Source organism: Leptidea sinapis, chromosome 9 (assembly GCF_905404315.1).
Source record: "Leptidea sinapis chromosome 9, ilLepSina1.1, whole genome shotgun sequence".
NCBI classification, from domain to species: Eukaryota; Metazoa; Arthropoda; class Insecta; order Lepidoptera; family Pieridae; genus Leptidea; species Leptidea sinapis.
Window position 1 is genome coordinate 15,280,480 of NC_066273.1, and position 12,333 is coordinate 15,292,812.

At 33.1% G+C, this 12,333-nt stretch overlaps 1 protein-coding gene across 1 annotated transcript in view; it reads right to left on the reverse strand.

Moving 5' to 3' along the window:
* LOC126965899 (hemicentin-1) overlaps positions 1–12,333 on the reverse strand; it is a 561,675-nt gene that overhangs the window by 450,310 nt on the left and 99,032 nt on the right. The window lies entirely within an intron of this gene.

The following is a 12,333-nucleotide window of genomic DNA, read 5'->3' on the forward strand; positions in this document are numbered from 1 at the left end:
GACAGCTTACAATATCAATGACAGCTATTTACTTAAAGCATATAAATATTTTACACAAATTTTTGCAGTGAAACGACTCTTTAACAATTAAACAGCGCCGCCTTTTTCAGCTGAGAATCTAGCAATTTCTCTGGGGTCGGTTCCTCGTCTCTGAGGATCTTTGTCAGCATTATGGTTACATTTGGAGCGGATGATCTGCCTCCAGATTCTATCCAGTCTCTTACAACCGTGAAGAATTTGGATGTCGAGTCTTTAATTTGGGCGACCCATCTTGGTGGAGAACGTATTTCCAACCACGGTTAGTTTTTCCAAACTTCCTATCGCCCCTGCGCATGTGTGGCCTAAATACGAAAAAATACGTTATCTGCATAAGTTGGACCAACGAATTTTTATTCGGCGCTCGTTCAGGATCTATGCATTGATGCGTTTGGCTGTCCAAGGTATTGCTAAATTCGCCTCCAACACCACATCTCGAATGCATCAATCCTTTGCCTTTTTTGGCCAAGCATTGTCCACGTTTCTACTCCATACAGGAAGATAGGGAAAAAATGTTCCCGTATCAGTTTAGTCTTAGTATAACTAAGAAGCAAGTAATATGCAAGCATTATTATGTTTTAATTTGCACAAATTAAATTTGATTACATATGATGCGGGACTGGAACCCGCGAGCTCTCGCGTTCCGTGTTGAGCAATCTTCGACTGGGCTAACCGTTCGAGTAACGTACCGTTGATAAATCTTGTAAATTTTCATGATTTAGATCTCGTTGTTAAATTTTCAGGTTGTGGCTTTACCTTCAGAATCTACTTTAGAGTTGATATCCTACTCAACACCAATATTCGAATATTAGGAAATTGACTTGATATGTCGCTTGAAATTACTGCGAGTGCAATTTTGATGCCACACAGAATTTTGAGATTCAATCAAGAATCCTCAGTCGCAGTGTGTTGTAATGAGTAGGGCGTATCAATTACTATCAGATGGACGTCATGCTCGTATAGTCAATCATTCTAACAAAAAATATCAATTTCTAATCTTTTTTTGTCAATCTGTTTTTTTCCGCTTGAAAGTACATGTTAAAATGGTACGAGATGAGTTGGAATTATGCTATAAAATTCAAATTCAAATATTTTTATTCAAAATAGGATGTGACATCACTTATTGAAAGTCAAAAAACTACCACTCATTCCAAAATGAGTGCCTCAGACCTGAGAAGAATGGGCGCAACAAAGTCAGCGGGCTTTTTTTTCATCGAAAAATATGTTTTACAATTAAAGTAACATTGTACAATTAATCTTATTATTTAATAGCCTGAGGGCGGTCGCTCCATTCCCAATCTGTGGTATCATTAAGAAAGTCATTTAAGTATGTTATATTAGCCTTTACCACACAAACGTTTTTAACAATTCTTTTGAATAACGTAATACTTTTGTTTTGAACTTTTTCTGGGATCTTGTTGTAAATGCATATACATCGCCCCACGAAAGACATGCTAAGTGGACTTAGCTGAGTAGTAGGCATTATAAGCTTATGTCTGTTCCTGGTGTTAACATTATGGTTATGACAGTTTCTCGCAAATTCACTTATGTGCCTATGAACAAACATTACATTATCAAGAATATATTATATTCTTGTTTATATTTATTAATGTTTATATTTATTATATTCTCATTCTTCTCAATATTATTGAGAAGTAACAATCAAGATGTTAATTTCTTCGAATTTTGCTCTCAATGTTTCCTTAGGACCTAAGTTATAAATAGCGTTAATAACCCTCTTCTGCAGCACAAATTTTGTTTTAATATCGGCAGTGTTGCCCCACAGCAATATACCATAGGACATAATACTATGGAAATAACTAAAGTATACAAGTCGCGCCGTATCTATGTCAGTTAATTGTCTAATCTTTTTAACCGCGTATGCTGCAGAACAGTCTGTTCGCCAATCCTTCAATACTGGTTACTTGGAAAACACTCCTTATTATCAATGAACAACAAAGTCCTGTTATATAAACAGATCCTTATGCCAGTGTGGTCTTATTGTATTCAACTTTGGGGGTGTACCAAGCATACAAATATAAAAATTATACGACGGTTTCAGAATGAACTCCCCTTAATAGAGACAATAAGAATAGTGCTACACTATTTAGTTTTACTCTACCTCGTAAATAAAATAAAAATTAAATTTATTATTCGCTTAAGACTAGATTGTAATTAAAACGATAAATCTGTTTTTATCATAAAAGGAAAAACAACCGTTTTTATTCTGCTAATCTTCGACGCGAATGGTGACTGTCAAAATTTTCTTTGACAGATAGTTATGAGGTAAAGCATAAAAATCGGAATCCAAAAAATAGTAAAAAAATCTAGTTAAAAAAGTTATATCCCAACATAACTCTGAATCTAACTTAAATGTTTAATACATATAATTAAAATGTGGTCGAAATTAGCAATAGTAACAATTTATAGCAATAAATAAATAAATATTATCACCAAGAAATATAATAATGATTTTTAAATAGCAAATAAAATGTGTAAATTTTTAACTCCATATTCCCAACCATCATATTATAATATCACGATTTCATATTTTAATATTTCATATTTTTTATATTTCTTCATATTTCCAACTCAGAGATTTCGGCACAATGTTTCAAGTCTTCTCAACAAATCGGCATCCAATTTGCAATATATGTCATGGGAAATTGTAAAGACATCGTCACATGGCAGTGCGCCACAATAGATGCGATTTTTAAAATTACTTAAAAATTTATTAAAATGTTATTTGTCCTGCTTTTTAGCCATTAGTTAATATCTCATAAAAACTGCAAAATATCTGAAAATGATTGATTTTGATCAGAAACATAAATCAGTTAAATGATACGTAAAAAAACATTCACAGTTCCTTACCCTATTATATAACGCCGCAATGTTGCCGTCGATTTAATTAAAATATTTTGGATTAAATGGAGATTTGAAATAATATTAAATTACTTCATTAATAGAAATATACGCCAGTAAGAGGGTCAGTTTTAAGTGCTTGCTTTTTATCATCTCATTTTTACATGTTTTTATCTTTTTTTACTGAAGTGAACATTATACTATCACAGGTACGTTGCCGGCCTTTTAGAAATGTGTGCGAAAGATGGTTATATATTATGAATAATATAATTATTAACCCTTGGTGGATAAACTATTCAAATAAACGTACACCAGTGATTACACTAGTTTAACATGAGACCATATTTTATCCCGCAAAATAACGCACATCGATACGACATATACGTGTGAAGAACCTTTATCTTTCGTGACTATATTCGGTTGAATGGATCCCTCCGCTGAATAGTTTCACTTGACACGTCCACCTCTCGCTAATTTAAACTTTAATGGCACAGTTTAAGACTTGGTATCGCCCGGCATTATTTCTTTATAACAGTGTATTGAAATTATATGAAGAGTAACACTAGTTTGTAAAAGGGTAATGATGTCACAATTTTGTTTAAAATATTCTGGAACAGCGCTTGACCCTGTTCTGTGCTCATTAACCTTTTATAAAATTCGTTTTTATACAATAAATTAATGAGAGGGTGCAACTTAATATAATTTACCTACTGTATACTTTACATGAAGTTATTTCGTGGATTTGAGTAAACATACGTTTCGTGATAGGTATACGTTTTTAAAAATATCTGTTGATGAAGAATATCTCTCCTAATCAAAATTTTAATTACGTCACTATAAATAAGAAAAAGCTTGTTAATAATACTAGAATTCTTAAATAAATACACAATACAGGTTACTTAGTATAATCCAATTAAAGTCTTACTATGTAAGTAAAATGTTTGTGATAAATCATCTACATGAATCATGCCTTTATCTGTCAATATAATTCTTAAAAAGAAATAGCTTTCTTTTCTGAATTGAGCTGTGCAATTTTAAAAGGAGTCTGAACTGTCAATGACAAGTGACATCCGGCCACATCCGACAGTCAGCGAAGAGAAACGAATCAACAATAAAGCAATATGCGCTTAACGAACCATGTTCGTACAATTTTGATGTCTCTATCTGACGCCAAATGGTGACGATTTGCTGCTGCTTTATTCATTTTTAACAAGACTTCTTGTATTGTTACCACATTGTGATTTATGAGAATAGTTTTATTTTTAGTATTTCTTTAAAAAGCATTTATTTTATTCTCAAATATGATTCCATTTTGATGTCTCTTCAAACACTGCCACTGCTTCGGAAACAAATGGAGCTCTGAGAGAGAAGAAGTGGCGCAATAAACTCTCACAGCATTAATTTTGCGCTCTTTTTACTTAAATGTACAATATAAAATTACAACGAAATACAATAAAATATACGTATACAATTTAATGATTTGGTTTTAAACAATTTGTTATGTGTTTAAAGTGATAACCCTCACTTCTAGGATTAATGCACAAATAAAATTTGTAAAACAACAAAATATTATGAACGATGCGGGACTCGAACCCACGACCTCCGGCGTTCCGTGCCGGTGCTCTAACCAACTGAGCTAACCGTTCGAGTGTCGCATCGTTATAAAATCTTGGATGCTTTGTGTTGAACAAGGTTCAGGTTGTGGCTTCATCTACAAGATCTACTTTACTGTTGATAACCTGCTCAACCCCAATATTTGCATATTAGGAAATTGACTTGAGATGTCGCTCTTGTAAATCTAAGCAACTTGTTATGTTTTTAAAGTGATAACCCTCACTTCTAGGATTAACACACAAATATGGTTAGAGCACCGGCACGGAACGCCGGAGGTCGTGGGTTCGAGTCCCGCATCGTTCATAAAATTAGGTTTTATTTCAGACTAACAGCTTTGTAGAGTACTAAGCAAAGTTAAAATCTATGTTAGGCTAGAGAGCTAGTGGCCTCTTGATATTATTCATTTATAACATTGAAGCATCTTTCTGTCATTGAGCTTTCTTGAGGGGCAAGCGGGCAAGAGGCTCGAGGGGTGGGGAGTGGTGAGGTAACCGCCCATGGACATCCGCAACATCAGGGGTCCAGAGATCCCTTGCTGAGAGGAACTTGGAGGAAGTTGAGCGTATACTCTAAGCTTTAAGGTCCATAAGTCGTTACCATTTTAAAAAATTCAGCCGGTAATTGGTTCCACAAAGTAGTTGTGCGATGCGAAATGTCTCGTTAAAAGCGGTTGTAGAATGCCAGACGTGATCCTTGTGGAATTCCGCATTTTGATGCTATTTCTGATGGTGGAATTGGCTCCTAATTAAATGAAATGAAATTGTTTAACTGACTTCAAAAATTGAGGAGGTTCTCGTTCGTCGGTATTTTTTTTATATTTGATACCTCAAAACTTTCGACTGGGTGAACCGATTTTGATAATTCTTTTTTTATTTAAATGCTGGAGCTTCCCGTGTGGTCCAATTGAATCAGATCTGAGAATGGCATCCATGAGAAAACCTTAAAATTCTTAAATTTACTATACATAAGTATAACAAAAATAAATTTACGAATATCGCGCCAACCGATTTCGATGATTCTTTATTGTTTATGGAAAGGATATACTTCAAAGATAGTTTGGTGAGAGTTTGATTAGGTTCTGATTACAGAATTCATGATAAAGTAACGGATCTCTTCAATTCTTAGGAGCATACTAACAAATCTTTTTTATGCTATCCGGATATTTAAGTCATCTGCCATAGCATAGTTATGGTCAAGTAATTGTCTTAGTCGAATATGATGCTCAATGGGACTTCATTACGACTTATAGTAACGGTGCGGTCTGTGGCAGAATTTCTTACTGTCTGTAATCAAATTGCAAAGCGCTGACGTTCATTGCTGCATTGAAAAATTTTGTATATCTACACATATTTTGACAAATTGTTAGTTAGTGTACCTCAAATTCACTAAAAATCAAAAAAATAAAAAAAAATTAACATAAAGCCAATCGACTTCAAAAACACTATTCCAAAACAATAGATATAATATGCACTAAAAAGTATAAAAATTATTACGTATTTTTATACAATCTCATTAATTAATCTGATTCTAGTTACATGGCTATAAATATGTCGCCAATGGTCAATAGTAAGATATATAAATGGCATATACATCGTCGGTTAAGTAATTTATTTATTTATTTATAAAGGCTTACCAACTAAATACAATTTATTAACTTATGCACTAAGATTATACAAATATAAAAAAATTGTTTAAATGTACTTAAATTATAGATAGGCACAACATTTCTATACGAAATACATGTGATATTTTAAAATCTAAAATCTATAAATTTTTGAGAGTAATATAAATTTGTTTTTTAAAATTAAGAAAATTTGTAAAGAAGATATCAATGTTTTCATCTATATTAAAAATACAGTTATATAATTGTAACATTAGCTGTACAGGAGAGTTTAGGCCATAATTACTGTGGTGGAATTTAATGTGCATTGGGGAAAAAGTACTAAGCCGACAATTGAAGGCAGGCAAATGCAAACCAATTTGTGATAAAAGCGAAGGACAGTCCTTATCATAGATTAAAAGTTTATGTAAACACAGCAATTGTGAAACATTTCTACGTATTCGCACAGATCTCATTTGAAATGTATTTAATATATTCTCATAGCTATCATTACGGCTATATTTATTTGCAAACAAACTTAACTTTGAAAGAAACTTTTTTTGTACAGATTCTATTCGTGATATTTTTGTGATATGGGCACCAAACGGCTGAGTTTTATTCTAGATAAGATCTGACAACAGAGTTGAAATCTTATATTCTTTATTTCTTTCTTTATGTGAAGTGGCCATTTTGCTTTTGTCAAATTCTTTTTTTGTGCTGTAACTTCATTTGTAAGATGAACAAAAAATTTAAGCTCAGTCAGGTTCTTTTAGGATTTTCAATAGCTCCTAAATTTTGTGCAAAAATTTGTTATTCAACCAATCGTTAAAAGATAGCAATAAGAAAGTAAACATTTTAGAAATATCGAAACGTAAACAAAGCTATTCCACAAAATATTCAGAATCTTCTAATTTAAATACATTATTGAAATATCTCCAAAAACAAAGATCAAACAACAAACGTATCCGAATATTAAAAGCGAAAAATCTTTTATTAAACGATATTACGTAGAATTTATTAAAGACAGTAAATGGAACGTAGATAACACAATTACTTCTAAAATGTAAAGTAATTGAGGAAAAGTGGAATTTTTTCTTACAAAGTGAGATTAGGATGCTTGTTATGAAAATTTTCGGCAACGTAAGAGAGAAATTGTTACAAAAACGGTCTTAAGTGACGTAAGCATTGATATGTCTGCTTTAACGATGCCATGTTATTATAATTTTATTGCTAAAAGTTTGTCATTCTTTTTGGTATTGATGGACCATTGTAGATTATTTTTTTTATGCAGGTCACACATCCATCATAGTAAGTACACTATGGCGCATAAACTTGTGACCTGACAGCCTACCATCAATAAATAATAAATTAAAGCTTTCATTACGTGGAGGTGTACCAAGTGTACTGGCAGCGTTGCAACGTTGAATAAATAGGCTGAGGGCCTATTTATAACTTACTTACCTACCATCAACTTTTAATAAGCGATGTGATTCCGATGCAGTTCAGTTTAGAACTAAACTGAATCACTAAAATTCGTACCATGAAGTGCCTTTTACTGAATGGCGTTTGGATTGTTTATGAAGAATGAACGAAATAAATTTGTCTGTGGTCCGCGGTATGAGAAAGAGATGACGCGCTACAGTCGTTGCATAAGTTTGTCTCTCTTACTCGAACCATATGCGTTGCGTTTCGAAACCTAAAATGATATGATTTTAGTGGATTTTTGCGTAGAAAATACTACGTCGTGCTACGAAATAGCAAAACAGTTCATTTTAGGTTGTCAATTGAATCGCAATAAGAGTTCATGGTAGGCCCGCTGGACACAATACAAGCGTAACTCAGTAGTCTCTTTGAAATTTCTACCTACTAGCTAGGGTTGGTACATATAAAAAAAGCGGCCAAGTGCGAGTCGCAATCACCCATGAAGGGTTCTGTAGCGTAAGCAACATAATAGAAAAGTAATATAGAAAAGAAAATGATATTAAATTATTTAGATGTAAAAGGCATAAAATCACTGCTCAAAATCATACAGCGCAAATGAGCTCTTATCATTTATACGTCGTATTAAAATACTGCTTCCTAGATCTCGTTCAAACCAATTTTTGGTAGAAGTTTGCATGGTAACGTAAATCATATATTTTTTTAGTTTTATCTTACTCTTATTTTAGAAGTTACAGGAGGGGGGGGGACATTTTACGACTTTGGAAGTGTCTCTCGCGCAAACTATTCAGTTTAGAAATAAAATATATTAGAAACCTCAATATAATTTTTAAAGACCTATCCATAGATAGGTATGGGTAAGGATATAAGTTAATGAATACTATGATTATACAGTAACATCTAACCCCACACGTATGGGTTACATGAAAAAAAAATTTGAGTTGCAATTCTAAGTATTCTATGGGAACCCTCAAATTTTTTTTTTCTATTTTTGTACAAAAATGTACTTACCAAGTTTCAACAGTCTAATTCTTATAGTTTCGGAAAAAATGGCTGGACAGATGGACAGATGGACAGACGGACAGACATGACGAATCCATATGGGTTCCCTTTTTTGCCATTTGGATACGGAACCCTAAAAAGAATGACGACGCGGACGCAGCGCATCTAATAAATCAGACAGCGACCAGTCTCGACGGCGTACGGCGTGCCACTCAATAGTCCTTCTCAAGCAGCTAACCAATCTTCCAAAGATTGCTTAGCCATTGTGTTAATCTTGTGTATGTGTGCATGCGCCAATGCGGACGCTAGTATTAAGGTAAAGTACTATTATATTTATTTCTACTGTACTGTGACTATGGCCCATAGACGTGTGGCCAGGATGAACAATTAAATTTTTTCTTCTAATTTTGAACTAAGTCTTGAATTGAATCGCGTAACTTTTACTCACGACATTAAAGCTAAGAAAGTTGTTTAAATCTAGTAGTAAATATTCGATAAACTTGTAGGTTTGGACACCATTCTAATTAAATAAAATATACAGATTAATTTCAAAATATTCGCACTTCATATTTAAAAATATAAGCATACACAGAAAAACAATACATAAATATATAAATTGAATTTGGAATTCGAATGATTACAAATGCATGCATTTGCGTATAATCCGACCAGCTGTTTGAATTGACTAATAAATCCAGAATGACCTGCTTTATGGCACAATGCTTGAAACATATTGCAGCAATTAAAATATGCTAAAACGTAATTAATAGCAGCCGAAACGTTAAGCTAATCTGTGTAATCAGATTAATACCAAAGAGTACAAATAACATTCCATGTTCGTATTTCAAATTTAAAATCTAACAGACCGCATATCATTTGATGCGAGCTGCACGTACGCTTATCCCGTTACGGAATTGAAATTTGAATTTTCGAATTTCGAATTCGACATCCACATTGTGCTAGGTATATTTTAGCACCGCGTCTTGTCATGTTCGGTTTAGACTTCGGCTACAGTAGAAATATGTGTTCCAGGTTACATATTTTCGCATATTTAATTAAGCGTAGGTATGGGAATGGATAGAATTGTTAATCGAAAAGTTGTTATACATATATTTGTTAATATATGTATAACAACAGCAATTTAGACTGTATTTTTTTTTGTTCCTATTATTGTTACAATTAAAATAAGCAATAATCTATATATATATATAAAAATGAAATGAAATGAACTCGAGAACGGCTGGACCGATTTGGCTAATTTTGGTCTTGAATTATTTGTGAAAGTCCAGAGAAGGTTTAAAGATGAATAAATATGAAAATTCTCGGAAAAAATGAATATAAACAAAAATTTTGCTTTTCTTTTGGTGTGTCCCCCGTCGTTCAGAAATCAAATTTAAATAATAGTTTAAAGTTAGAATAATAGTAATAGTTAATAGATTATAGTTTTACTAATTAGAATCTATATATCTTTCTAACTCTCAGGAGGTAAAAAAGAAACTTAATTTTAGCTAACTATAGTTGGTAGATTAACCACAGTGTTAACTATCTATCAGATTATTTTTATGTAGATCGTAAATCATAAGTTTCGGTCGTAACTTATTTTTATGCCCCAAAAATTATAACTATAAATTTTTTCTTATAACTTTATATACCAATACAACGTTTGCTGGGTCACCTAGTATATAATATATTTATCAACTATAATACCATTTCAAAATAACTGATTCATCATGTTTATAAATACTACAAAGATTACTACTATAACGATAAAAGTAATCATCAATCACTTAAGAAAAGTTAAGATTTACTGAAAAGAAGTGGCAAGAAATACATTGCCACTCTTTTTATTCTAGTTTTTTAAATGAAAATAAGAGACGAGATGGCATGATGTTTACCTGATGGTAATTGATACGCCCTGAGCATTACAATTCAGGATTCTTGAAAAACCCAAAAATTCTTAGCGGCACTACAATTGCGCTTGTCACCTTGAGACATAAGATGTTAAGTCTCATTTGCCCAGTAATTTCTGCTTTATTACTGCTTGACGGCACAAATAGACGCCGTTGTTTTACCCATAATCTAGCCGGCCTCCTCTGCAAAGGAACCTCCCATTGGTAAAGAAGCCTCCCACTGGTAATTATATTTACAGTTTTTGCATTTTACATTACATTTTATACAGTGTTCGAAAATTAATGCACCAAAATTACTCAAACTTTTTGATTTACCCGCGTAACTTAAAAAGAAGTCATTAATCATAAAAACAAACTCAACAGAGCAACGAGTGTTTCACATGATTGTATCAATTCGCGCACACCCTAGATAAGTAAAGGTAACGGAAAAGCTTACACATGTTATGTCATTATTTATGAATGAATTTTAGATTCTGGCTTGGCTTCTGCTAAATTGTCTTTGAACGTGTCAGCCCTAATGACTTCACACAATAAATCATAGTATGTGTGACAGATTACAATATGTATCCGAGCATGAGGCAAATCATCGTGAGCATGATATTACAATAATCAAGAAAAAGTTAAAAGATATTGGTTTCTTACTGCTAGGGTAAATGTATACACTTTTATAATAAAGTCACAGCCACTGTTTAGGCATTATCTGTAAATAAGTTTAATTGTTTTATAAAAAAATAGCTGTGTCGTAAATCCTATTACTCCACAGCTGAATATCTAAGTAATAGGACAGCCTGGGACAGGATTATGATTATTTTATATCGATAGAAATGACTGTACAATATTGTATATTTTTATTGAAAAGAGCGCAAAAAAAGAATGCTGGGAGAGTTTCTTGCGCCGCTTCTTCTCTCTCAGAGCGCCATTTGTTTCCGAAGCGGTAGTAGTATTTAGTATATTAGAAAGGACATCAAAAAGAATTGTAAAGGAATCAATTTTAAGAACATAAATGCCTTTTTTTGGAAACAAATATGATCCTAGTAGGGAAAAACATTTAAATAAATCTTTATGTAATATATTAAAACTTTACCTACTACCACTTTACCTAGCTCCTGTATAGGATTCAGTTAATTCTTCTAAGTTTTATACTTTAAGGAATGCTGAAATGGTTTGGACACGTGGAGCGAATGAGTGAAGAAAGAATGACGCATCTCAATATATAAGGCAAGTGTGTGTGGGCAAGTCGGTTGCGGGAGACCTCGTAGAACATTCAACTACCAAATTGGGGACGTTTTGAGAAAAGGAGAGGTCCGAAGCACCCGCAACCGGCGAGCATGTATGAAAAGAATAATGAATGTAGAGGAAGCGCGTTAGGTTTGTAAGGATAGAAGCAAATGGCATTCTATTGTCTCTGCCTACCCCGACGGGAACAAGGCGTGAGTGTATATGTATGTATGTATTTTAGACTTTACACTCTTCGCCCTTTTCTAAAAATAATATTGCGATACCTTCATTTAATATAATATTTATAAAGTGATAACAAACAATGACTTTTATAAGTACTATCTGCTCAGACATTGGTGTACGCAGACGAAGTCGCGACTATCAGTTATTTTACTAAAAATTGTGCAGATAATCTACTTCCATCCTCTACAAGACTTAACCAGCCCAATACTGCCTACCTACCCTACCCGTTCTTTGACTCTACAAGCTGTTTCTTAAACTTTCTTACAAATAATTTGATCACAGACCAATGATACCACAGAGAAATCTGTCTAATCCTCCGAAGGCGAAGTAGCCCAAAATGTAACTGCAAATGTAATAAATGAGTTTCAGGTCAAATAATACGAAATCTGTTTCGCCGTTTATCATTTC